Source organism: Marmota monax, unplaced genomic scaffold, assembly GCF_021218885.2.
Source record: "Marmota monax isolate L192 unplaced genomic scaffold, Marmota_monax_Labrador192_F-V1.1 WCK01_AAM20220418_F8-fsc00179, whole genome shotgun sequence".
NCBI lineage: Eukaryota > Metazoa > Chordata > Mammalia > Rodentia > Sciuridae > Marmota > Marmota monax.
Genome location: NW_026695200.1, coordinates 4,639,234 through 4,663,510, shown reverse-complemented (window position 1 = coordinate 4,663,510; position 24,277 = coordinate 4,639,234).

Sequence of the window (24,277 nt, the reverse complement as noted above, 5' to 3'; positions counted from 1 at the left end):
AGACTCATATCAGTGGGACAATAAACCAGAAGAGAGAGCAGGAGGGAACCCTAGGGATAGGGTGCTGTTTGGGGAGAATCATTGAGTGAAGCATTCTGGAGTGAGGAGAAAGCTTTGGTGTAGGTAAAACGCAAGCTATATGATCATGTTTTTAGATTTCTGGTTTTCAAGAAAAACCCTACTTTAGCTTTTAAAAATGTAATAAAGATTTATTTTTATTACATCAAATATTCACATGATGACAGACAAACTTGTACTGTTAGATATAATCAAGAATCTCCTCCGTGTTTCAACATCCTTCTGACTTTATGTTTCACCATCCTCAATATAAAGGATGCCTCTAACCATGACGCTCATCTTATTCCTCTGATTATGGAGGATGAGATGAGAAAAGTTATGAGGAGTATTATTACATCTCTTTACAGATGTCATTTATATGTATCAAATTGTTGTGAAATATTCTTATCTAACTTATGTATCTTCCATTTGAATTTTGAGTTTACCAAAGGGGACTAATATTTTACTGTAGATAAAATCACTTTATATTGAATTAGTGCTGTTGACAGTTACTATCTGTGGTATGTCATGATTTAGGGAAAAAGTTTTGATCAAATTTTGACACCCTGAATAATTCTTAGGCATTATCTTAATAATTAGTCCCATAAATTTTTTACTATTATCTTAGATATAAAAACAAAACATATAAGCACTTCAAAATTTTGTAGATGCAATATTAAAACTGAGAGCACATTTATTAAGGTCATACTCTCACTTGTGATCAGATTATGATGTTAATCCATACAACGTCATACAGCCACATTCAATTTTAAGCATAAATCAACAGTCATATGAGACTTTTGTGATGCATTCGGTCTCACTGTTCTCTGTTGTTGTTGTTTATCACATCTCCTTTACTGCAAGCATAAATTTTGAAAGTATTACAGTGTAGTTTTCTCTTGATATCTAACTTGGTACCCAGCTAGTGTAGAACAGATATATCTCAGAATAATTCCTGTCTGGGTTATCCTTAAATGTGTTCATGAATGGGAAGTGACAGCCTACAAAGTTAAATATCAATATTATGTTCATTTGGATGCAGAATCTCAAGGTTAAAATAGGAATCCTCAGTTTTGCCAAAGCAAAAGTTCAAATTTGGTATAAAAGGCCGTGTTAATTTTTTAACATGCTGTGTTATCAAATGATATCTTAAAGAGGAAAAACATTTTCCTGTTCAAATATATGCTTAATGCACTTGAGAGAATGAGAGCACTAGGGAATTGAGCACATAAAAACATACCAGTTCTTGCTGAGAATCTGCTTAGCATAATAGAATCATAAACTAGTTTTTAAAATTACACACCTAAGAGACCATGAAAACAGTTTTCACATATGTTTCAGCCATCCCCAAAATGATATCATCTTATATAACAGTATTACTGTGATCAAAACTGGGAAGTGACAATGGTACAATATTGTTAACTAAACTACACAGCTTCTTCAACTTTCAACAATCTTTAGATACGCTCTAAAAATTATATATTTGTGTAATAACCATCACATTCTGGATATAGAACTTTTTCATCCTTCCCATCCTCCCCAAAAAACTCTCATTACCCTGTATTAGTAATACCCTCCTCTAAACTCATATTTCTGACCTCTACTGATTTGATCTCCATGACTCTAATTTTATAATTTAAAGAATATGATATCAAAGAAATCATATTTAGGTAATCTCTTGAGATTATTTTTAAACTCATCTTAATGTTTTGAAATCCATCTGATTAGCTTCATGTATCCATAGTGTGTTGCTCTGTATTACTGAGTAGTATTCCATTGTGTGGGTATATCATTATTTATATATAAGACTTTGTGAACACTCATGTCCAAGTTTTTGTGTAAACATAATTTTTCATTTCTTTAGGATAACTGTCCTAGTATAATATTGCTGGGTCATATGGAAGTATATTCTTAATTTTATAACTGCTAGATGGTTTTCAGAGTAACTGCACCAATATATATTCCCAATATATATTCCCAGAACTTTTGGTATTGTTTCAATGTAGATAATAATAATTCATGGTGACTTTAATTTGAATTTCCCAAATGTCAGTGAGGTCCCATCCATGTCTTCTCTCTGGTATAATTTCTGTGCAAGACCTTTCTATTTGTTTGTTGATTGGTGGTGCATGGAATTGACCTCAGGGTCTCACACATGCTGTGAAGCAAACATTTTACCACTAAACTAAAGCTCTAGTCCACACTTTCCCATTTTCAAAAGAAGAATTTATTTCTTATTATTTAGGGAGTTCTTTATAATTTCTGGATATGAACTATTTGTCATACATATAATTTGCAAATATTTTTGTTATTATGCACCTTGAATTTTCATTCTTCTTTCACAGAACAAAATTTCTTAATTTTGAAGTTTAGTTTATTGATTTTTTTTATTTGATAGATTGTGTTTTTGGAGTCATATATAATACATATTCTCCTAACTTTAGGTCAACAGGTTTTCTCCTACATTTTATTTTATAAAAGTTTTGTAGTTTTACATTTTAAATTTAAATAGATGGTCCATTTGAGTTTATATTTGTATAAAGTGTAAAGTGTAGGTTGAGGTCCTTTGTGTGCTTTTGTGTGTGTGTTAGGTCTAAAACTGACACCATTTATTTTCAACTTATTTCTCCACCGAACCCTCTTGTACCTTTGTCAAAAATATTTTGGCTATTATTGTCTGGGTCTACTTCTACATTCTGTTCTGTTGCATTGATATTTGTCTGTGGTCTTCACAATACCACAGTATCTCATCTACTGTAGCTCTGTACTTATGTTAAAATCAGGTAATGTGATTTGGAGGCAACTTCATTATTCTTTTTCAAAATTGTTTTAGCTATTTTAGCTTATTTGCATTTTATATAAAGTTTTTAATGCTGTTGATGTCTACACAGAAATTACTAGGATTGTATTAGGAATTTCTTTGCACATATACATAAACTGGTGAATGATTGATATTTTTGCTAGGTGAAGTCTTCTATGAACAAGGTATGACTTTCTACTTTCCTGTGGCCATGAATTTTTTGTGCTTGTTCTTTTGCTATTGATCTATAATTTTCAGCATAAGGATACCGTAAATTTTTTTGTTATATTTATTCCTAAGTTTTGTTGTTCTTATTGTCAATGGTGGTGTGTTTTGAGTTTCTCATTTTCTGTCATCCCACCACAAAATCTGTACATGCACATATACATTCATATTCCTTATTAATTCTATATTTGTAACCTAGCTAAATTCATTTATTACTTATAGGAGTGTTTGATTGCTTCTTGAAATACTCTACATAGATATATCATCTAAAAGTACATTTACTTCTTCTTTTCTAACCTGTTTACCCTTCCTCCTTTCATCCCTCTCTCCTCTTTCTTTCCCTCCCTCCTTCCATCTCACCCTCCTTTTTTCTCCCTGTCAGTCTCCCTCTACCTGGTCCTCCTCACTCCCCCACTTTTCCTCCCTTCCTATTCCTTCTTTTATCCCCTCCCTTCCTCTTTCCCTTGTTTCAGTCCTAAGGCAAAACCATCAGTCTTTACTAAGTATGGACTTGGGTTTTAGATTTATCACATTTACCAAATTGAGAATGTTCCCCTCATTGGACTTTGGTCGGTTCTTATTTGCTGACAAATTTTATTTAGAATGAAGTGTTGCATTTGTTTTCTTTGAATGTTTCAAATTTAGTCTGGGTTATTGTCCTAGAATGTGGTTGATCTTGTTTAATGTTTGGTGGTCACTTGAAAAGAGAGAGTATTCTACTGCTGTTGGAGGGTGCATACATATCTATAAGCACAAATTGGATCAAATAATGAATAGTGTTGCCCATATATTATTTATGTCTATTGATACGTTATTTCTCAAGTAAATTGATACTTTATTATTCTACTAGAGATTGAGTGTAGGATACTGGAATTTACAACTATACTTTTGAATTTGTCTATTTCTTCTTGAGATTCTATCAGTTATTACCTCGCACATTTTAAATATCTGATGTTTGATGCTAAAGGATTAGATTTCCTATTGCTGGTTGAAAAATAGATAAATATTTAACAAATACACTTCTTTATATTCACTGTTTAGTGTTATTTCACTGTTTTATGTAAAATATGTATTGACTTTTATTGATATCACCATTAAAACTTCCATTTGATATTTGTTATAAAGTCATATATTTGTCCTTCTATCTTTATCCAAGTTTTATCTTTATATTGAAAGAGTATTTCTTCAAGCTTTCGCTTTTTTGTGTACTCTCACAGTCTTTGAGTATGTGTATTTAAATACTTTGCACTTACCATGATCATTTGATCCATTTTCCTTTTTTGTATGTCTTATTTAGAAATAATATAGTGCTTTAATGATTCAATTTTCTCTTCCTTACTAGCTTATTATCTATAATTCTTCTTATTATTTTACCAATTGATATATGATTTATTGTGTTCATGTTTAATTTATCATATTCTACCTTCATGATATCCTACCACTTTGTATAATGTATAAGAACCCTAGCTGGATGCAGGGGCACACACCTGTAATCCCAGCTGTTCAGAAGACTAAGGTAGGAGGATTGCAAGTTCAACACTAGCCTGTGAAACTTAGCGAGACCGTTTCTCAATTTTTTTAATTTAAAAGGGTAGACATATAGCTCAATAGGACAGCACCCCTGGGTTCAATCCCTAGAACCACCCTTCCTAACTTTTGTGAAATAGTCCAACATTTTAGTTTTGCTTGTAAATTTACATCACAATATTATTATTGTCTAAATAGTAAATTAGATGCTAAAGATATTATATATATATATAGTCATCACAGATTGTTCTGTTCTTCATTTATTCATTTTTTGGATTTAAATTTGCATATGTTACTGTTTTCCTTCTGCTTGAAATTTAAAATTTCTTGTAATGAGGGTCAACAAAGGATAAGTTATTAAAGCTTATATTTTCTTTGTTTTTGAAAATATTTTATATTTTTATAGAATACTGAATTAACTCTTTTTGCTTTTAAGTACTTTAACAATATTACCACAATGTAGTCTTGCTTGTGCTCTTTCTAATGAGAGATCTGTTGTCTCTCTTCTATTATTCCATATCAATGTTTTTATCTTTTCTCTCCTTTTTTAAAGTACTGTTTGGAACAACTTGATTATGATATGCTTTTTATAGATATCTTCATGTTTCTTGTGTTTGAAATTCAATGAGTTTCTGAATGTGTATGTTTATATTTTTATCAAATTTTGACTCCAAATACACATATATTAGGCTGGTGAAGCTGTCCTATAGCTCACTGATTCTATTTTCATTTCTGTTGATTATCTTTCTCTCTGTATTTTATTTTGCATGAAATTAAAATTTCTCTACCAGTCTTTTACAAAGTCAAGCTGTGGAGTCCTAGGCTAGAGGACTAACTGGGGAGGAGGGGATCTCAAAGAATCAAACCCAGATACTCACCCCCAAATTCAGAAGGAAAAAGGAATAGTGAAAATCAGGAAAAAAAAAACTTTCAGTATCACTATATTAAGAATGCAAATAAGATCAACTGTCTCAGTCCTGTCTTTGAAACACTGGCACAACCTTTAGGTTTAAACAGAGGAAGAATTGGGGCAGAGAACAAAAGATGTGTGTACTTAAACAGTCTAGGTCAACTTGTGGTCTGGTTGATCATTATCTCAATTTTGGTTCTGTGAGGAGGAGTCCTTATCGCTTGAGGAGCAATTTTCATTTGTTTGGCAGGATGTTTATCTATCAGAACTGTGATCCCTGAGGGGATAATTCTGTTCCCAGGAGACAACTGCTTGTCTTTAGGAGGGATGTTTCATCAAGGAATGTTATGCCCACAAATCTCCACTATACCGAAGACTTCTAGGGAAGACTTCTAGGGAGCCACTTCAGGAGTCAAGATGTTGTAAAAGCTGGCAGTTGAATATCCTTGAAAAATCTTGAAAATAACTTACTCTTATCTTGGTGTCCTCAGCCTTAAAAGGATTGAAATATGTTAGGTAAATTTAGGATTAATAAAACTTATACTAGCCACCTACATGCACAGCTGAGCAGGAATATATTTCAAACTAATAAAGAGACAGATAGGAAATGAAGGCAGCAATGCTATCCTGGGCATCTGCAGACCTGATTGAAAATCCAATGCAGCTTCTAATTTTGTTATATAATCTTCAGTAAATTCTATTCGGTGTACTTGTAAACATCACTTGCATTGTAGTTTTCCTCCCTAAAAGTTTAGTTTGGGTATATATATATATATATATATATATATATATATATATATATCCATATCTCTCACACACACACACACACACACATATATATATATATATATATATCACATCTTTTAATTGTTAAATATATGGAGTGAAATTATTTAAAAAATCCTTTTCAATATATGAAAACAGTCATAGTAATTGTTCTAAATGTTCATCCTAACATCTGTACAACTTCTGATTCAGTCTTAAATGATTAAAATATTTCTAATTATAGGTCACATTTGTATCTTTCTTTACATGCATAATAACTGTAAGTCAGATACCAGATATCGTGGACTCCGAATTATTTTGTGCAGTACATTTTTGTATTCCAATAAATATTAAGCCTTGGGATGAGACATTACATGGAACAGCCTCATTATTTCACATTTTGCCTGTAATATCACTTAATGGATCCAGGAGACTGCATTTCATCAAGGATCATTCTCCATTGCTGAAGGAAGACTTTCTTTGTTTTCTCTCCAATGTGCTTTGAATCTTAAAGTTTTCCAATCTGGGTGAGGAGAAGATGAGTTTTACAAAGTGATTCGTAAGTGTGAAAGATAGCTAATCCTTTCAAGTGATTCCACTCTCCTTGGGTTAGTAATGCAAAGCACTTCAGGGTCTTTTGACAATCTTAAGAGTTCCAACTCTGAGCATTCTAAAGAATGCTATTCTAGAAGGTTGGGCCAACTATTTCTTCCAGGCTCTCAGCATATTCACCATAACTTGGAAAGTCTGCCAAGAACCTTGCCCCACCAGAGCCTAGACATCTCGTGGAAGCTGTAAATTGGAGCAAATTAGGGCTTTCATGATTGTTTCACATCTCTCAACTCTTCTTGGCTGCCCTTTACTATTTTGATATGCAGTGTCTTGCAACCACCAATTTGTATACTTTGTCCTTTTGTTTAGTTTTCCATATGACAAGACATGTTCAATCCTTATTAGATTTTTCACAATTCTAGGTGCCTTCCTCCTGCAATAATTCAATCATTACTATACCTCTGGCTATAGGAGTCTAGTTTGAAACATTAAGGCGATTGAGGATCAATGTGAATTAAATTAAAAAGACAGACAATGACACTGGCATTTGTAACAGGAAAGAGAAAGTCAGAATTGCTCTAGGCACAGTGGCTAAGTCTTGACTGTATGTCAATGAAACAAAGATTTAAAACAGATCTAAAAGAAAAGACAATATCAATGTCAAACTATTATACCCATAGTAACCTCATTTTATACTTATTTTTAAAAGTCTTTCTACAATTATAAGGTCATAATTTTTTTCATATGTTGAAATTAATTCATGAATTATTTCATAAATATCTTGGCATTCTGATTTTTCTGAATCATATTTTGATCCAGATTCATGAATATCTTAACATTACCCTCTGTGTCATGAAGAGAAATGATAAAGAAACATTTTTAAATACAAGAGGCCATACCATTGTTACCAAACCAGGGTAATTTTGCTTGCTGCCCAGTATGCCAATCACTGAAGCAATTAGTTTTACAAAAGAGAAAGACTATTCATAAGATGGCCAAATGTGGGAACAGAAGAGCAAGCGTTAAATCTGACTCCCCCAGGGAGAGAGTTTAGCCATATTTATTAAATAAAGAAGTGTTTTATGGCAAAGGGAATGATGCTTGGAGGTGAAGTAAACCATGGTCTGCACGGTTTTGTCTTCTCTCCATAGCTTCATAGCTCTTCATAAGACATATGTTCTGAAAATGGTGGGTGGCTTAGCATTATCTGAGGGCAATTTTTGTCCTCCTGACATCAAAGAAATCACTCATAGGATATCTGCAGGAGCTCAAGTGAAGGGCCAGTGATTTCAACAACAGCGACCTTCAAGTCCCTGAAAAGTAACCTAGGCAAATGTTATCACTATTACCCACACCTCAGAGGTGTTATCTATAGCAAAACTAGTGGGAGATTTATGTCAAATTGTGCAGCTGTGTTACCTTCAAAGTTACTTTTAAAGTCAACCAAGAGCAAGTAACCAGAAGCAAACGAAACTAGAGGGTTTGTTTAGGTTTTCACTTAGTTCTATAATTATCTGTGTGATTTCCTATTAATACAAATTGTACAAGTTTTGATTCAAGTCATCTCTCAGAAGATGATACAAATTTCAGGACATGTTTGTTCATGTGCAGACAATGAAAACCATGTTATAAGGTTAGCAGACATTGTTATAACTTTTGGAAAAAAATTGCACAAAATAATACAAACAAAATGTGGTAACAAATACAGATTTGAAGATATTTGTCCAAGGAAACAGAATAATAGGTTTGAATATTGGAAGACAAGAATATTTCACTTGGTCTAAGAAGGCAAATTTATCCAGAAGGAAAGATGAGGTATAGATGAGATGAGAAGCAGAATGGTCCATCAGAGGATCTTCACAGTGGATTGAGAATGGGGAGGCCAAAGAAAAGGCTGAAGTGAAAGTCAAGGTACATGTCCTGTCTTGAGGACAGAAAGAAGTGAAAGAAACAAGTTACTGTTCAAGTCTTCCTCAGATTGGAACGTGGGTAGAATGAAGGGTATCTTCTGTCTTGCTTTTTGTTCATTACTTGTGTGGTGCTCACAGTACAATAAACTGTTTCTGTATTCTCTGAGATTTCAGTCCAGTGAGACCCAGGACAGGACATGAGGGGAGGCCAGTGGATCTGAAGCACAGCAGGGACAGGAAGGTCTAAACTAAGGGGACTGGGCAGGTGAGAGGCACCAGGTCAGGAAGTGATGCAGGAGGAGCAGCTCAGAGAATAATGCATCCTGTGCTGTGGAATTTTGAATGTCTGGGTCTTGTACCTTGAAATATTACCCCAGCCTATGAAGTTTGCCTGACGGGAAGACAGAACCAGTAAAATGGTCTCTGCCCAGTGGAGTTAAGTATTATGAGGAGGGAGAAGGGGTTGGGTTTGGGGAAGAGTCAGAGTAGAGAGGTATAGAGAGAACCGCCTGACTGGTAGACTAAGAGTTTCAGGGCCTTTGATGCTCTTGTTCTCCTCCCTTTTTCCATCGCTCTGATCCCTACCCTACTTGGAGTATAGACTCCTATCCCCCAAACATTATAGGTATGTGTGAGTCTGGATCAGAAAGCCTGAGTTGCCAGCTCACAGAGCCACCTGGTGTCCATACATCGGAGGCTGAGAACAGCCTAACGGGAAGCTGCCTTGTCTGCGGCTGCGCAGAGAAGAGACCCAGCGGTACTACAAGGCAAGGCGGGGCAGCGGATACTGGGGGTGTGCACCGCGGGTGGTGGGCTGTGTGGGGGGAGTCGGGGGATGCCAGGGCGGGGGTCAGTGGAGCCGGAGGTGGGGGCATGGGACTGAGCTTGTTTTGGGGGGTGTTTTCTGCATACGTACACACCCTGAAAGGTCTGCACCTCAAGTCCTTTTATGTTTTCTGTGATAGTCTCATACACTCCTCATGATTTTCCCGTGCGTCTCACACCCTAACATGCATTTTGACATTCTTTTTATTGCATGGCGTACCCCACCTAAGTTCAATATGTAGGAACCTTAGCTACCTACATTTCTTTTGTTAGATTATTCATGTTTGAAGTATTTGTCATAGGAAACAAAGGAAAATACCACGTTAGTATGCCTTTAGCTAATTATTCCTATTCGGTCTGGGTGTTTTTGCTGTTGCTGTTGTTGTTTAGTTTATTTTAATTGTAGAAACTTCTATGTTATGGAGACTGTTAAGTCGTCAATATCATTTGCATAATCCAGTGGCTGTATTTATTATATTGTTTTGCTGTCTTTACAACATTTTACCTTTTATTCTGCTTACTTTGTATTTAGTTGGCTCTTCTTTTTAAGTTTCAAAAGGTGGAAATTACATATAGCTCTTCTTCTTTTCTAAAATATGCAATCAATGTTTAAGTGTTTTGAACTTTCTAACACTACAAGATGCTCCAGGCTACTTGTATTTATTACCTGCCCAAGCCCAGAACTCTTCATTTATTCACTGAATCCTAACTGATTTTGTTGGAGGATGATATTAGAATATAAAATCTGGGCACTAAGGTGCTATTATTACTTTCTCTCTTGACTCTAAGCCTTGTCAGCTCATAAAGTAATGTATCTGTGTATGCTCTCATATGTACACATGTTTATAAATATGTCTATGCATGTGCTTTTTCACTGCTGTGACCAAAAGACCTGACAAGGACAATTAGAGGAAGAAAAATTTATTTGGGGCTCACAGGTTCAGAGGTCTTAGTCCATTTACTGATGACTCCATTTCCAGAGGTCTGAGGGGAGGCAGGATATCATGGTGGAAGAGTGTGCCAACAGGAAGCAAAAGGAGAGAGTTCTGCTCATGAACAAAATATAAACCTCCAAAGGCATGTCCCCACCAACCCACCTCCTCCAGTCACCACTCAGTTTATCCCTGTCATGGATTAATACATTGATTAGGTTAAGGGTTTCATAACCCAGTCATTCCAACTCTAAACTTTCTTGCATTGTCTCATACATGAACTTTTGGGGACACCTCATATCTAAAACATAACAGTCTCTATGTCTTTATATTTAATTAAACATGAACACCTACTCTTCTTCAGCACCACATGATCTATCTACTCCAAAGGAATTTACTTATTCCCCTAAACTAATACTCTCCAGAAATTTGGCTCCATTTATTTGATCATTCAGTCCAAAAATGCATGCATAGTGGCTTCAGAATTGGTAACACATACCCCCATGGGAAACAACCTTAGCCAACTAAATTAACTTATTTCCTAAGTTACCTGGGTCAGTTCATATTTCCCTCACTCCTTTCAGGGAGGTCATTTCATATATTTCTAATAGAGTTATATTCCTTTGTCCTCATTGCTCTTGGGATCACCGAACCATTAATTTTTTTTCATTTATATTCATTTAGGCATATTCCTTGTGGTATAAAATTCTGTAGTATTTCAAAAGAAGAATCATATGTCTTTGATTACAGTATCATACAAAATCTCACTGCCTCAGAGAAATCCTATTTCACTCATTTAAACATTCTCTCACCCAAAACTCTAGTAATCACTGATATCTTTACTATCTGTAATTGTTTCCTACAGTGTCACTTAAATGGAATCACAGTTTTTGCTTTTTCCAACTTCTTTTTGGCTCATTGATATGCCCATTAGATTTGTAACACATATCTCATAGTTATTTAATTTCTCTAAGATGAAAAAATGTTGAGCTATTTAAGGTGTTTCTTGGATATTATATAGCTTCTTTAAAGAAAAATCTACTGAAATAATTTACTTAATTTTGATTAGGATATTCAATTTTTTTTTGTTTTAAGAGTTCTAAGAAATTTTATATATTCTGGGCAATAAATTCTTTTCCTGTGTAGTTTCCAAATATGTAATCCCATTTTTTGAGTTATCTTTTCACTTTTGATGGAATATTATGTTTAATTCTTATTGTTTGAAATATCTATTTTTATTCTGTCATTTGTGCCTTTGGTTTCACATTATAGAAACCATTTTTTTCAGCTAAGTCTATAAAGATTGATTCATATGTTCTTTTCCACAGGTTTTCCAATTTTAGCTCTTACCTTTGGGTAAATGATTTGTTTTCAGTCTTCTATGTATGCAGTGTGGAAGAGGATTCCAATTTATATGTGAAATCCACTTGTTCTAACATTTTTCAAAAATATTTTCTTTATTGAATATTTTGGACAAAATGTAAAATCAGTTGACTCTATATATAAAAATTAACTTTTGGACACTGAAGGCTGTTCCACTAATCTAGATGTCTTTTACAGGTACCATGAAGTTTATATTGATATTACTTTGCAGTAAGTATGAGTTGAGTATTTCAACTTTGTTTTTGTATTTTAAGATTGTTTGGGCTATACTATTTCTTTCATTTCCACATGAATTTTAGAATCACCTGTTCATTACTATAAAAGAATACAGATGGGCTTTTGCTAGGGATTGCACTGAATTTCTAAAATCCTTTCAAATATATTGGGCTTATTTAACCATATTAAGTCTTCTGATCAATGAACCTGGGACATTTTTTAATTTATTTAGGTCTTGTTTATTTATTACATTTTAAACCTTTTAGTGTACATATCTTACACTTATCTTGTTAAATGTATTCCTAATTTTTTTATTTTGATGCTATTTTATTTATGTATACTTTTATTTATTATTTTGACACAGGTTCTTGATATGTTGCTCAGAATGGTTTCAAATTTGTGTGTTCAAATGATCTTCCCTCTTCACCCTCCCAATTAGCTGGAAACACAAGTGTGCTACCTGATATTATTTTAATTTTTTTGAGTTTCATTTCTTATTGTTAATTAATTTTGTGTAGAAAAAAATTATAGTGATTATATGTATTTCAACTTTGCAGAATTCATTTTTAATTCCAATCATGTTTTGTAGATTCCTCAGGATTTTTCTATCTACAAGATTATGTATATCTTTTGCAAGTAGATGTAGTTTGGCTTGTTTTCCATATGGAATAAGAAACAAGAAATATAAGATGCCTTTTCCTCTGTAGTATCCCTGATGACTTCTTCCAAGACAATATTGAGTAGCAGTAGCCACAATGGATATCTTTGTCTAATTTCTGATCTTGGGGAAAGTACTGAATTTTTCAAGACAAACTTATGATGTTATGTGAGTGTTTTTAATGCCCTTTTGGGGTTCAGAAAGTTCTTTTCTGTGCCAAATTTGTTGAATGTTGTTTTTTTTTAATAAAAAATGAGAGTTGGGTTTATCAAATATTTTCTCTACATCTTTTGAGAAAAATCATGCAATTTTGCCCTTTAATCTATTAAATAGTATGTTACATCAATCATTTTTGTATGTTAAGCCAAACCTGCATACTTGAATCACTTTCCCTTTGTCATACTATATACTGCTTTTTTATATTTTGCTGGGTTTGGGTTATTAATATTTCCTTGAATATTTTTGCCTATATATTTAAAAGCATATTGGTGCATATTTTTCTTTTATAAAATTTTTCATTGGTTCATCATAAACAGTGGGATTTTCTGTTACATGTTTGCATGTGCAAACAATAACAATATATTCCTGCCAATTTTGTTCCCCAGTACCACCTCTTTCCCTTTTCTTCTCCCTCCCCCTTGTCTCTTCCTCTACTTTACTCGTCTCTCTTCTGTTTTCTGGATATCCCTACTGCTCCAATATCACTATTTTCTTTTTTTTTTCTCTCTCTCTCTAGTTCCACATGTGAGAGAAAATATAGAACCTCAACTTTCTTACTTTGTCTTATTTTGGTTAACATAACACCCTCATGTTCCATCCATTTTCCAGCAAATGACATAATTTCATTCTTTTTCAAGTAAAAATCCAGCTTGTATAAATACCATATTTTCTTTATCTATTCATCCAACACAAACACTTAGGCTGTTTCTATAATGTGGCTTGTGTTTATTGTGCTGCTGCAAACATGGATATGTATCACTGCAGTGTGCAAACTTAACAATTTAGGATAAATGGACAAATACTGAGGGTGGAATAGCTGGGTCATATGGTGTTTCCATTCCTACTCTTTTAAAGAAAACTTCATACTGATTTCCATAGTGATTGTACTAATTTTCAATCCTACCAACAATGTAAAGTCTTTCTTTTCCCCCATAGTTTCTCCAGCATTTATTTCCTTCCTTCCTTCCTTCCTTCCTTCCTTCCTTCCTTCCTTCCTTCCTTCCTTCCTTTCTTTCTATTATTGATAGCTGGTATTCCAACTAGAGTGAGATGAAACCTCAGTGTAATTTTGATTTTCATTTCCCTGATTGCTAACAATGTTGAACATTTTTTCACATATTTGTTAGCCATTTTTATTTCTTCTGTAGAGAAGGTTTGTCTAGTTCATCTGCCCATTTATTGATTGGATTATTTGGATATTTGGTGGTAAGTCTTTTACATACTTTATATATTCTAGGCATTAATGCACTGTCATAAGATTAGCTAATAATGATTTTTCACCCATTTCATAGGTTTTCTCTTCATGCTTTTAGTTGTTTCTTTTGCTGTGCAGAGCTTTTTAATTTGATGCCATCTCATGTCCTCAAATTAATATTTCCAGAGCTTTAGGAATCCTATTAAGGAAGCCATTGCCTGGATCTATACTTTGAAGTGTTGATCCTACACATTTTCTTCTAGCAGTTACAAAGTTTCTAATCTAATTCCTAGGTCTGTGTTGATCTGTAATTTTATTTTCTCATAATATCTTTTTATGACTTGGGTATCAGAAGTAAACTGGCTTCAGAGTGAGTTATCCTCCTTTTTGGAGGGCAGTTCTTTTCCCCAAAAACATTTCTAAATTAATGGTACTATTATTTAAATTTTTAAATCATTTTCTAGTGAAATCATCTTGACCTGGGCACAGAACTGACAACCATATCATCTTGGAAGGCGATTTTTCCCAGCAGAGCCTTCAATTCAGACCTCAGCCTTGGCCATGTTCTACATCTGCATTCCAGACTAGAGAAATTGTGAGTAATGTATGTGAAGGTTTGAACCACTAAGCTGTGTGACAATTTGTTATGCAATAACAAATAATTAATACACCTGACAGTAAATCTAATATGGTATTCTGGTTCGGATCCTCAAGTAGAAAAAGAAATGGCATTAGTAAAAAAAACTGGTAAAATGAGAAGAAATTTCTTAGTTCAGTTTAAGAGTTTTGTACCACTGTCATTTCGGTTTTTATTAATATACTGTTGTTATATAAGGTGTTCAGATTACAGGAAGCTGAATGTACATGAAACTATATCACCTTGAAACTCTATAAATCTGAAATTATCTCAAAATAATATTGTTTTATAAGGTATTAATTTGATGCAACCCCATTCCCAAACACAGACACACACACACACACACACACACACACACACAAATCCTTATGCCTCGGGAGCTGAATGTTCACATAGAGAATATCAGAGTAGCTTCCATGATTATTAAACACAGGTGCACCTGCTTCATGTAAACACCCTCAAAACTGCAGGAACCCTCCTCCTCTTTCTTTTCTCCCATCATATATCCAATTAACAGTCAAAAGTTTGTGTGTCAGAAACCAGTTCTTCAAAGAAAACTCCCTTTGCCTCACATCTCTCAAAGCATTGTTTTCAGACATTGTCTGAAAGAGATCTGAAGGATCCCTCTAAAGCATTTTGAGGAAATATGATTTGGAGAAGCCATGTGTTTTAGTCAGTTTTCCATTGCTTCAATAAAATACCTGAGATTATCAACTTTTAAAGAGAAAAAGGTTATTTTGGCTTACATTTTTGGAGGTTTCAATTTGTAATAGTTTCACCTCACTGCTTTTGGGCCTGTGGTGTGGCAGCACATCAGGACAGGAGCATGTGGTGGAGCAAAGCTCTTCTCCTCATAGCCACAACATGAAAATATAAAAAGAGGAAGAAACTGGAACCCCAGAATCCCCTGCAAAGGTACACCTTCAGTAAACAAAACCTCCCACTAGGCCTTGCCTTTTAAAGTTTCTACTTACCACCTGGGCTAAGGATAAAGTCCTTGTTAAGTTTTAGATATGTGGTATCCCCAAAAAGCTCATGTGTGAGACAATACAAGATAGACAATGCAAGAGGTGAAAAGATTGGATTTTAAGAACCTTAACCTAATCAGTGCATTAATCTGCTGATTAATTTGGTGGTAACTGTAGGCAAGTAGGGTGTGACTGGAGTAGGAGGGTTTTGGGGGGCATAACTTGTGTTTGTTGGGCAGAGCTCTCATTCTGATTCTTAGTGGCCTTGTCCTGGGCCACTTTCCTCCACCACATTCTCCTACCATGGTGTTCTACCTCACTTCAGGCCCTGAGTAATGGAGCCTGTTGTTTATGGACTGAGATCTCTGACACCATGAGCCCCCAAATAAGCTTTTCCTTCTCTAATTGTTCCTGGCAGGTCTTTTGGTCACAGAAGCTAAAAAGCTGACTAAAACAAAAATGTTCTAGCTGAGATGGGAAGTGTCCCCCAAAACCTCATGTTGAGACAATACAAGAGGGTTTAGAGGTGAAATGATTGGGTTATGATATCTTTAAACTTACCCATGCACTAATTCACAGACAGGAATTGACTGGATTAATCAATTGATAGTGTGGCAACTGTAGGCCAGTGGGGTGTGACTGGTAGAGATGGGTGGTTGGGTGCATGCCTTTGGAGTTTATACTTTGTCTTTGTTGAGTGGAGCTCTCTTTCTCTCTACTAACTGATACCATGTTCCAAGCTGCTTTCCTCCACCACAGTCTTCCACCATGATACCTTGCTGCACTTTGGGCCCTGAGGAATGGAGACAGCCATCTATGGATTGAGACCTCTGAAACCGTGAGCCCCCAAATAAACTTTTCCTCTTCTAATTCTTCAGATCAGATCTTTTGGTGATAGCAGTGAAAAAACTGCTTAAAATAGCCCTTAACACAAAAAACACATAGGTTTTTGGGAGATAATTAAGATCCAAAGTATAGCACCTTGGTTGAAAACTGTCAGTGATAGTGACCCTAAGTAATCTTTTTTGCATTTAGCAGAGTATTTCCTTAACACAGGGCTTCCTTCTTTAGGTTTTTGAAAGACTACTAACTTTAATTAATTAAGACTACTACTTTAATTATTTGAAAAATCCCTCCAATAATTTTTGTTCTGTAGACTCCATCAAGAATTCTTTTTGGGACCATGTAGTTATGTTGTCATTCACATTCTGGAATTATGTTACCCATTGCCACACCTAATGTGAGTTAACTCAGGTGGAACAAAGGAACCGGTGAGAAGTTCACAGCCAAAGGTTAAGTTTATCTAGATTACTTTGAGGACGCAGACAAGTTCGGAGGCGTGTGGCAGCAGCACCAACCATTGCAAAAGTATTGTCCTGTAGTGGACTAAATTCAATAAACCAAAAATGTCATCATGGTGGTTTAGTCTAATCCTTAGTTATGGACATAAGTGACCATTTAGATAAAAGATTTATGTCCAGTAAAGGCAGTCAGTTTTTTGGAATGTTTTGTACACAGGTGAAGAAATCTCAGTTCAAAGCAAAAAAAAAAAAAAAAACAACAACAACAAAAAAAAAAACCCTTAAAGGATGGAACACATCTGCAGTCCCCACTCAGTGATCTAAGAAATGGACAAATGGACACAAGATAAATGATGACTGCACATGTGCTGAATAAACAAAGATTCCACAGCAGGGAAGACTGCCCACTGGCTCCACACAGCTTCCTGTGCACAGACAGCTACAGCCCTCTGCTGGCAGCACCAAGGCTCTGTCCAGTAACCATGTACTCAAACCAGTGGGACTATACCCTGCACATCATGGATATCCATAGTCAGCATTCTTTATTTTATATTCTGTAATCATGGGGCATATTTTCCATCCTTCAGCATAACTTCATAGCAAAAATCATCTGCTGTTCATGGAGATCTGGAGTGAGCGACACAGCTGACCTAGACCACATTTCTCACATTTGAGATCAGGATAGCAGATATGTATGTACTTTTATTTTGGACATTTGTAATTTAAGAAACATTCTCAACCCTCTAAGCTCACACTTTACTCTTTGAGAAGGGACAGACGTACTCAAAATCCATATGAACCCACAGAGTTTTATTCTGTGTATTTCATCTTAACTGGAGTTCCAATAATAGATATTGACTTGTCAATCCTCTCCACTTCTTAATTTCAGTGTTTACATTACAATCTATAATGATGTATGTTGTGAATTTAATGTTTTGCCAGACACTGCCCCCACCTTTTATAAAGGCCACATATAGATCTGGACAAATAATGACCCATCTCAAAGTGACAAATTGAGGTCAATGAGCTGAGTGCTCAGGGTTAAGAGAGTACAGGTGATAGACACAAAACAATACTAACATGATGTCACAGGCACAAAAGACATAATACTGAGCATCAAGTCTCCAAACACTACTTTCTGATAACATGGAAGGTGTCATTTTCAACAGCCTACTATATTAGCAGACTTCACAGAGGCTAACCTGGCCACCAGAAAGGTGCCATTGCAAACATTCCAAAGTCAGATCACATCATGAGTCAAGAAACCAATACACTGTCTCTATACTCATTCAAATAGATGAAGATATCCAATAAATTCATGAGTCATGTATTTGAGATCAGACATGTTCTTAACTTTATTCAGCCTTCATGATACTGAATTAATAGATGCACATTTTGGTCAAAATCTCAAATCATGAATTGAATTTCTTCCTCATTCAAAATGCTCATTAATGAACACACAAAAGTCCATCTAATTTATAAGTGCCCGCCAGGTATGGCGGCACAAACCTGTAATCCCAGCGACTTGGGAGGCTAAGGCAGGAGAATTGCAAGTTGGAGGACAGCTTCAGAAACTTAGTGAGGCCAGCCTCATCAATTTAGCAGGATCCTACCTCAAAATAAAAAATAAAAAGTTCTGGTGATACAGCTCAATGGCTAAGCACTCCTGGTTTTAATCCCCAGTACCCAAAACAAAACAAAACACAAAATCAATTTATAAGTGTCCAAAGTCCACAGTAGCAAGTGGGCATAACAACGCATTTTATGAAACCATAAACATCCAATTCTGCATCGGCTGATCATTAAGTGATCAGCCAATGCAGAAGTGGATGTATTATATAGGAGCAATATCCATTTGACTGGAAAGATGAAAAGGGAGGAAAAAAAATTAGATGACTAAATTTGGAATGCAGCTTCAGGGGAGTATTGCTTATATTTACAAGAGTAGAGCAGAAATTCTCATTATAATTATAATTTTTTTCTAAATGTTTAGAAAGCCTCCATTCTGGTGCACACTTTGAAAGAGCACTTTGCCATTTCTATCTTATTTCTCAATGGAGTTTTAAACCATGGCTTATAAAATTATTTCTCCTTGTATTATTTTATTTGTAATTGGTCTTGGGGTTTGTCTTTGAATAAACTCAAGCTACTTTTAAGGTATAATTTTAAATATATATATATTTTTAGGTTTTTTGTTTGTTTGTTTGTTTGTTTTAGTGGACACAGTACCTTTTATTTATGTGGTGCTGAGGATTGAACCCAGTGCCTCACACATGCTAGGTGAGCACTCTAATGCTGAGCCACAACCCCAGCCCTAAACTCAAGTTCTTATTTGACAAGACTTTAAGAAATTTGATGGTGGATATCTATATGTGTCTTTCATGAGATACATCTTTATCCTGGTGGCTAGGTTCATGCCTTGAACATATGACCAGTAAGAAATTGTTCCTCTTGCAGGAAACTTGTTTATACTGGCAAACTCCCTCTTGTGAGTCTTATTTGACTTGTATCTGTTCATTTATTCAAACCAACATATCCACTCTCTAACAGAATATAGTGACAGGTGTGTTCAGGGATATTGTCAAGTGAGACACAGAAGGCAATTCAACAAAACACATGAAATAACAGCAGCATTGTATCACTTAGAGGTCCCAGAGAGAAGAGTGCAGTATACCCTACCGGTCCAAAGGTATAGAGAAAAGTAGCTGATGCAGGGGGATGGGGAGGGAGGAGGGATATCTGAGAACCAAAGCCTTATTAGGGTCCAGGGTACTACCCAACAGGCTTCCTTTGGGGAATTCTAATTCTACAAGTAATAAGGCTTCCAGCAGTTCACACTGTGACTGCAGTAACTGCCTGTATCTGTACAGTTTACAGGAGAAGAGTGGGTCAGTGGGGCAAATCAAGTGCTTTCTCTAACTGTCCTAGAGGAATTTTGTCACTAGGGATTGGTTGTATAAGGTAGATATCTGAATAGACCAAAATGAGGAACTGGGAGAAGGCAGATAACTGGAAATTGTATCACAGTTGATTATGCCTTGCTTCTGGTATAAGTAAGTTAAACCAATATTCAACACAACATATAATTATGGGAGTTCACTATAGCATATAAATAGTAATTATAATATTCCACAAATTGCTCTAATAGCTAGGTATAGAATAAGTGGAGTTGGCCAGCTTACATAATATAATATTTAAACAGATTTCCTTAATAATAGACAAAAAACACAGCAGATGAACCACCGTGATTTTATTTGTGAAATGGGGCAGTCACATAGAAAAATAGACTATTCCATTAATAAAAATTTGATAGTCTTACATCTTTAAAACAGAAACACATCTTAAAATTGATAGTGTGAAAACACTATTGACCATATGTACACACATAAAGTTGGTCTAAAAACTATCTACTGATACCTAATAATGATACACTGACATCAACACTAGAAGAGAGGCTGTTAGTGGCTTGGAAAGATGATCTCATGAGGAATAGTGTGGGACTTTCTTAAGAAATGCTATTCTACCAGATACTCATGTTAGCACAGAGGATGATAATGGGGAGAAATCTTGTACAAGATTTGATGAAAATGGTTCAAGAGAGTTTTCTATGAATGGAAGAAAGTTTAGAATACTTTTTTAATGTACTTTGCTGCATGTGCTCTCTTGTCCAGCAAGGAGGTCCACGGAACAGGGTAGAGGAGAGTGTGGTTGTGGGAATCGCTAATCAAGACCTCCTGAGACCAAGCAGGAAGCAGGTCTGATTTTATTGCTTAGTTACCATGTATATATACTTGGGCAGTAGCTAGGCAGATTATAGGCAGCCACCAATACAATTTCTTGCTAAATCTCCTTGCAGCAACCAATCAAGGAGTAAGCTGTGGAGCAAGCTCCGGGACTCCAACACATGGCCTCATGCCCAGGGCTGTGCTTATGGGGTAAGCAGTTTGTGCTCACACACCTATCATGAGGGGAGTGCCTGCCACTCAGGTACCCTTAACATATGCCATGTATGCAGCAGTCAATGCACTTGTCCCCACACTTTGTTTCTACTTTCCTTCTGTCTTTCTTTATTGGTTCTTTGTAGTTATACATGTCAGTCCATTCTATTTTAATATAATTATACAACCATTTTTGTGGACATACACTATGGTGAGATTCACTATGGTGTATTTATATATGTACATGGGAAAGTTATATCAAATTCATTCCACTGTCTTCTCATGCAATGATATAAGACAACTTTTCATATATTTTGAAATAATTTTTCATTAATAACTAGCTAAAAATCTAAGTGATAGAAAATATTTGTGCCATAGTTTGTCAGTAGTATTGCTTCATTGTTATGTAAAATAAAGAAGCATCCTATAATCCATGCAAATAATACATAAAAAGAGCAGTTAGTGGTTATTACCTGCTGTTAGTCTACAAGCTAACATGTTTCAGTGCTTTATTCAGTTTTCACATCTCAAGAGGCAGATACTATTCCTGCTCCTTTGATCTGACTCTGAATTTGACCTCAAGCTGTGCAAAGAAAGGAATAGAATGATTTTAAACCTGACTCATCTGTCTCCAGATCCTTTTCTCGTGTCAGCTGTGTTATACTATCTTATTCTTATTTGGAACCTACTTTCCAGATCCACTTTAAGACATCTTAGTATATCCCATGGTCATAAAGTTACATCTATAAGATAAGTTTTAATATTGTATTATTTTATCTTTTCCTTTAGTTTGTTTCTCTCTTACTTACACCACAAATTTTCCCTTAATCACAGTGTCATTCTATAATAAAGAAAGAGTAAAACAATGCTTGATTTGCATCTACACCAGTATTCTGAGCTGTACCTTGAGTGAAGAGAAGGGCTTAGAACTTTTGAATATCACTATTGGCACTTTCCTAATGTTCTTGTTTATCTTAGGCAACATACTTTCTCCTTTTTTCTTTTTTTTTTTTTTCAGTAATTTTGTTGATACCTCACTTACTCTTTTTTCTCTCCCTTATTTTTTTTTGAGTCTTAGAAACATTCTAGTGCCCAGACGAGAACTAGAATGGCAGGAGCCTGTACAGATACCTTCATGCTCTCCAGCTCAAGTCCAGAGAATCCAGTGGGTCCTCTCCAGACCATGCCCACAAAGACAGCTGAGCTAAGTGTTTCTGTGGGGTCTGCATAGGCAAGTGCAGCTGTCCCTACCCTCTCTCTGGGATTAAACATGGAATTCAGATTATTTGTAAAAAGAATGGCATTTAAAAAATTATTCTGCTTGCTGAACAATAGCACATTACTGCTTCAGGCCTTGCCTTGTCATGTTCATCTTTGTCTTGTATGCTGACAGCATATGTTTACACTGGCACATATATTTTCATGTTTGGTCACATAAATATTGTCTGCAACCAAATTTTGTATTTTTGTGTTGCAAGTTATTGCTTTTATTTGTGTTTAAAAATGCATTCTTAATCATTTTTCCAACATTTCTTTAAAATATTTTCATCTTTTCAAATTTCTGTCATTGCTTAATTAAATGGGAATATCAGTTTACCTGGGGAGATAGATGTTATACATTATCTATTTTAGTTTTATGAAACTTATTCTAAATATCTTTGGTTGAAAATGAGAGGGATGATGATTTTTTTTATTTTTTTTTTTAGTTTTTTTTAGGTGGACATAATATCTTTATTTTGTTTTTATGTGATGCTGAGAATTGAACCCAGTGCTTCATGCATGCTAGGCGGGTGCGCTACCACTTGAGCCACATCCCCAGCCAGGGACGAAGATTCTTTTAAGAAAAACAAGGAAAATGTGTTCAGGGTCTCATGCATAAGAATATCTGTAGATGGTTTCATTGTGCAACTAGATATTTTTAAATTATGAAATATTTATAAGAACAGTATTAATGTAGACATAACACTGAGACTCCCTGAATACAGAGGCATACCACTTAGTTACTATACATATACAGTTCATCATATTTTTTGCTTTTCTCCTTAGGCAAGAACTATAAGCTTTGGCTAGAGTTCTGGATTGCCACCTTCTCATTTTTGTGTAAGTCTGCATGACATTTTCTTTTACAGATGTCCCATAGTATAGGTATGTATTATTTTCTTACTCTTTGATGCACTCATATTAAAATTGTTTGTAGTGGTATGAAAATGCCACTCAGAAATGTGTATATATGTCTCCAGGCAGCACATATTTTTGCTTAATTGTGTTTTCAATAGGGACTTGAACACTTTTATTTTCTTTATTAACTTATGAATCATTTCAAAAAAGTTTATCTCCTTGTGTCTCTTTAGATGACACTTTGCATTGACTTTATCAATAATTGATTTACATTTCTATTATTAAGTTGATCAGTTCATGTACATTGTTTTAGGTTGAACCTTTGACACTCCTCTGACAGTCTCTACATGAATAGATGCTATGTGTTCTGGTTTGTGAAGATGGTATTCCTCAACACAGGCTGAACATTGATTTCCTCACCTGAAACAACCCAAGAAACAAAAGCAAGAAGAGGACAGAGACAATTCATGGATCCAGTAAGCAGATGAGTACTTGCTTAGAGCCTGCCATGTGGACGTATTAGTGCAAGCTTGCCAGTGTTAAGATGAGCACTCTCTAGTGAAAGAGGATTCCCATAGGTACGTCCTTGAGATTCAAAAACATGCAAGTACTATGAAATTAATCTAAACAATTTAGATCTGTCTAAACTCCTCTTGACAGGGTAGTATTTGTTAAAAATTTATGTGATATAGGCAATAACCAGAGTATTGACACTTTGTGGATGCCAAGTCAAATAAAAAGCATCTTTAAATTTTTGGAGGTTAATGTTATCATCAGGGGTTCTGGGTTTCTCTTAAGCAAATGTTTAATTTGGCATGTTGTGAATATTTTTCTTAAAACATGCATTTGGTGCTTTATTTATTTTTTGTTTTGTTTTGATGTGGTACCAGCTATTGAGGTACCTAAGACCCCTAAGCTCTGCTATCTTCATATTCTACAAATCTTGACCAGATACATTTTTGTCTTCATTTACTTAAAATGTTAATATCTCAAGTTTTCTTAGGAGATTCATGTATTATTGCACTCAACTCTGTCCTTACTTTCTGCATGCTAGATCTGTCCATCACTAATAGATAGATGTTGAAGTCTCCTGCTATTGTAATGGATTCATCTATTTCTTTTTGCGCTTATATGTCTTTCT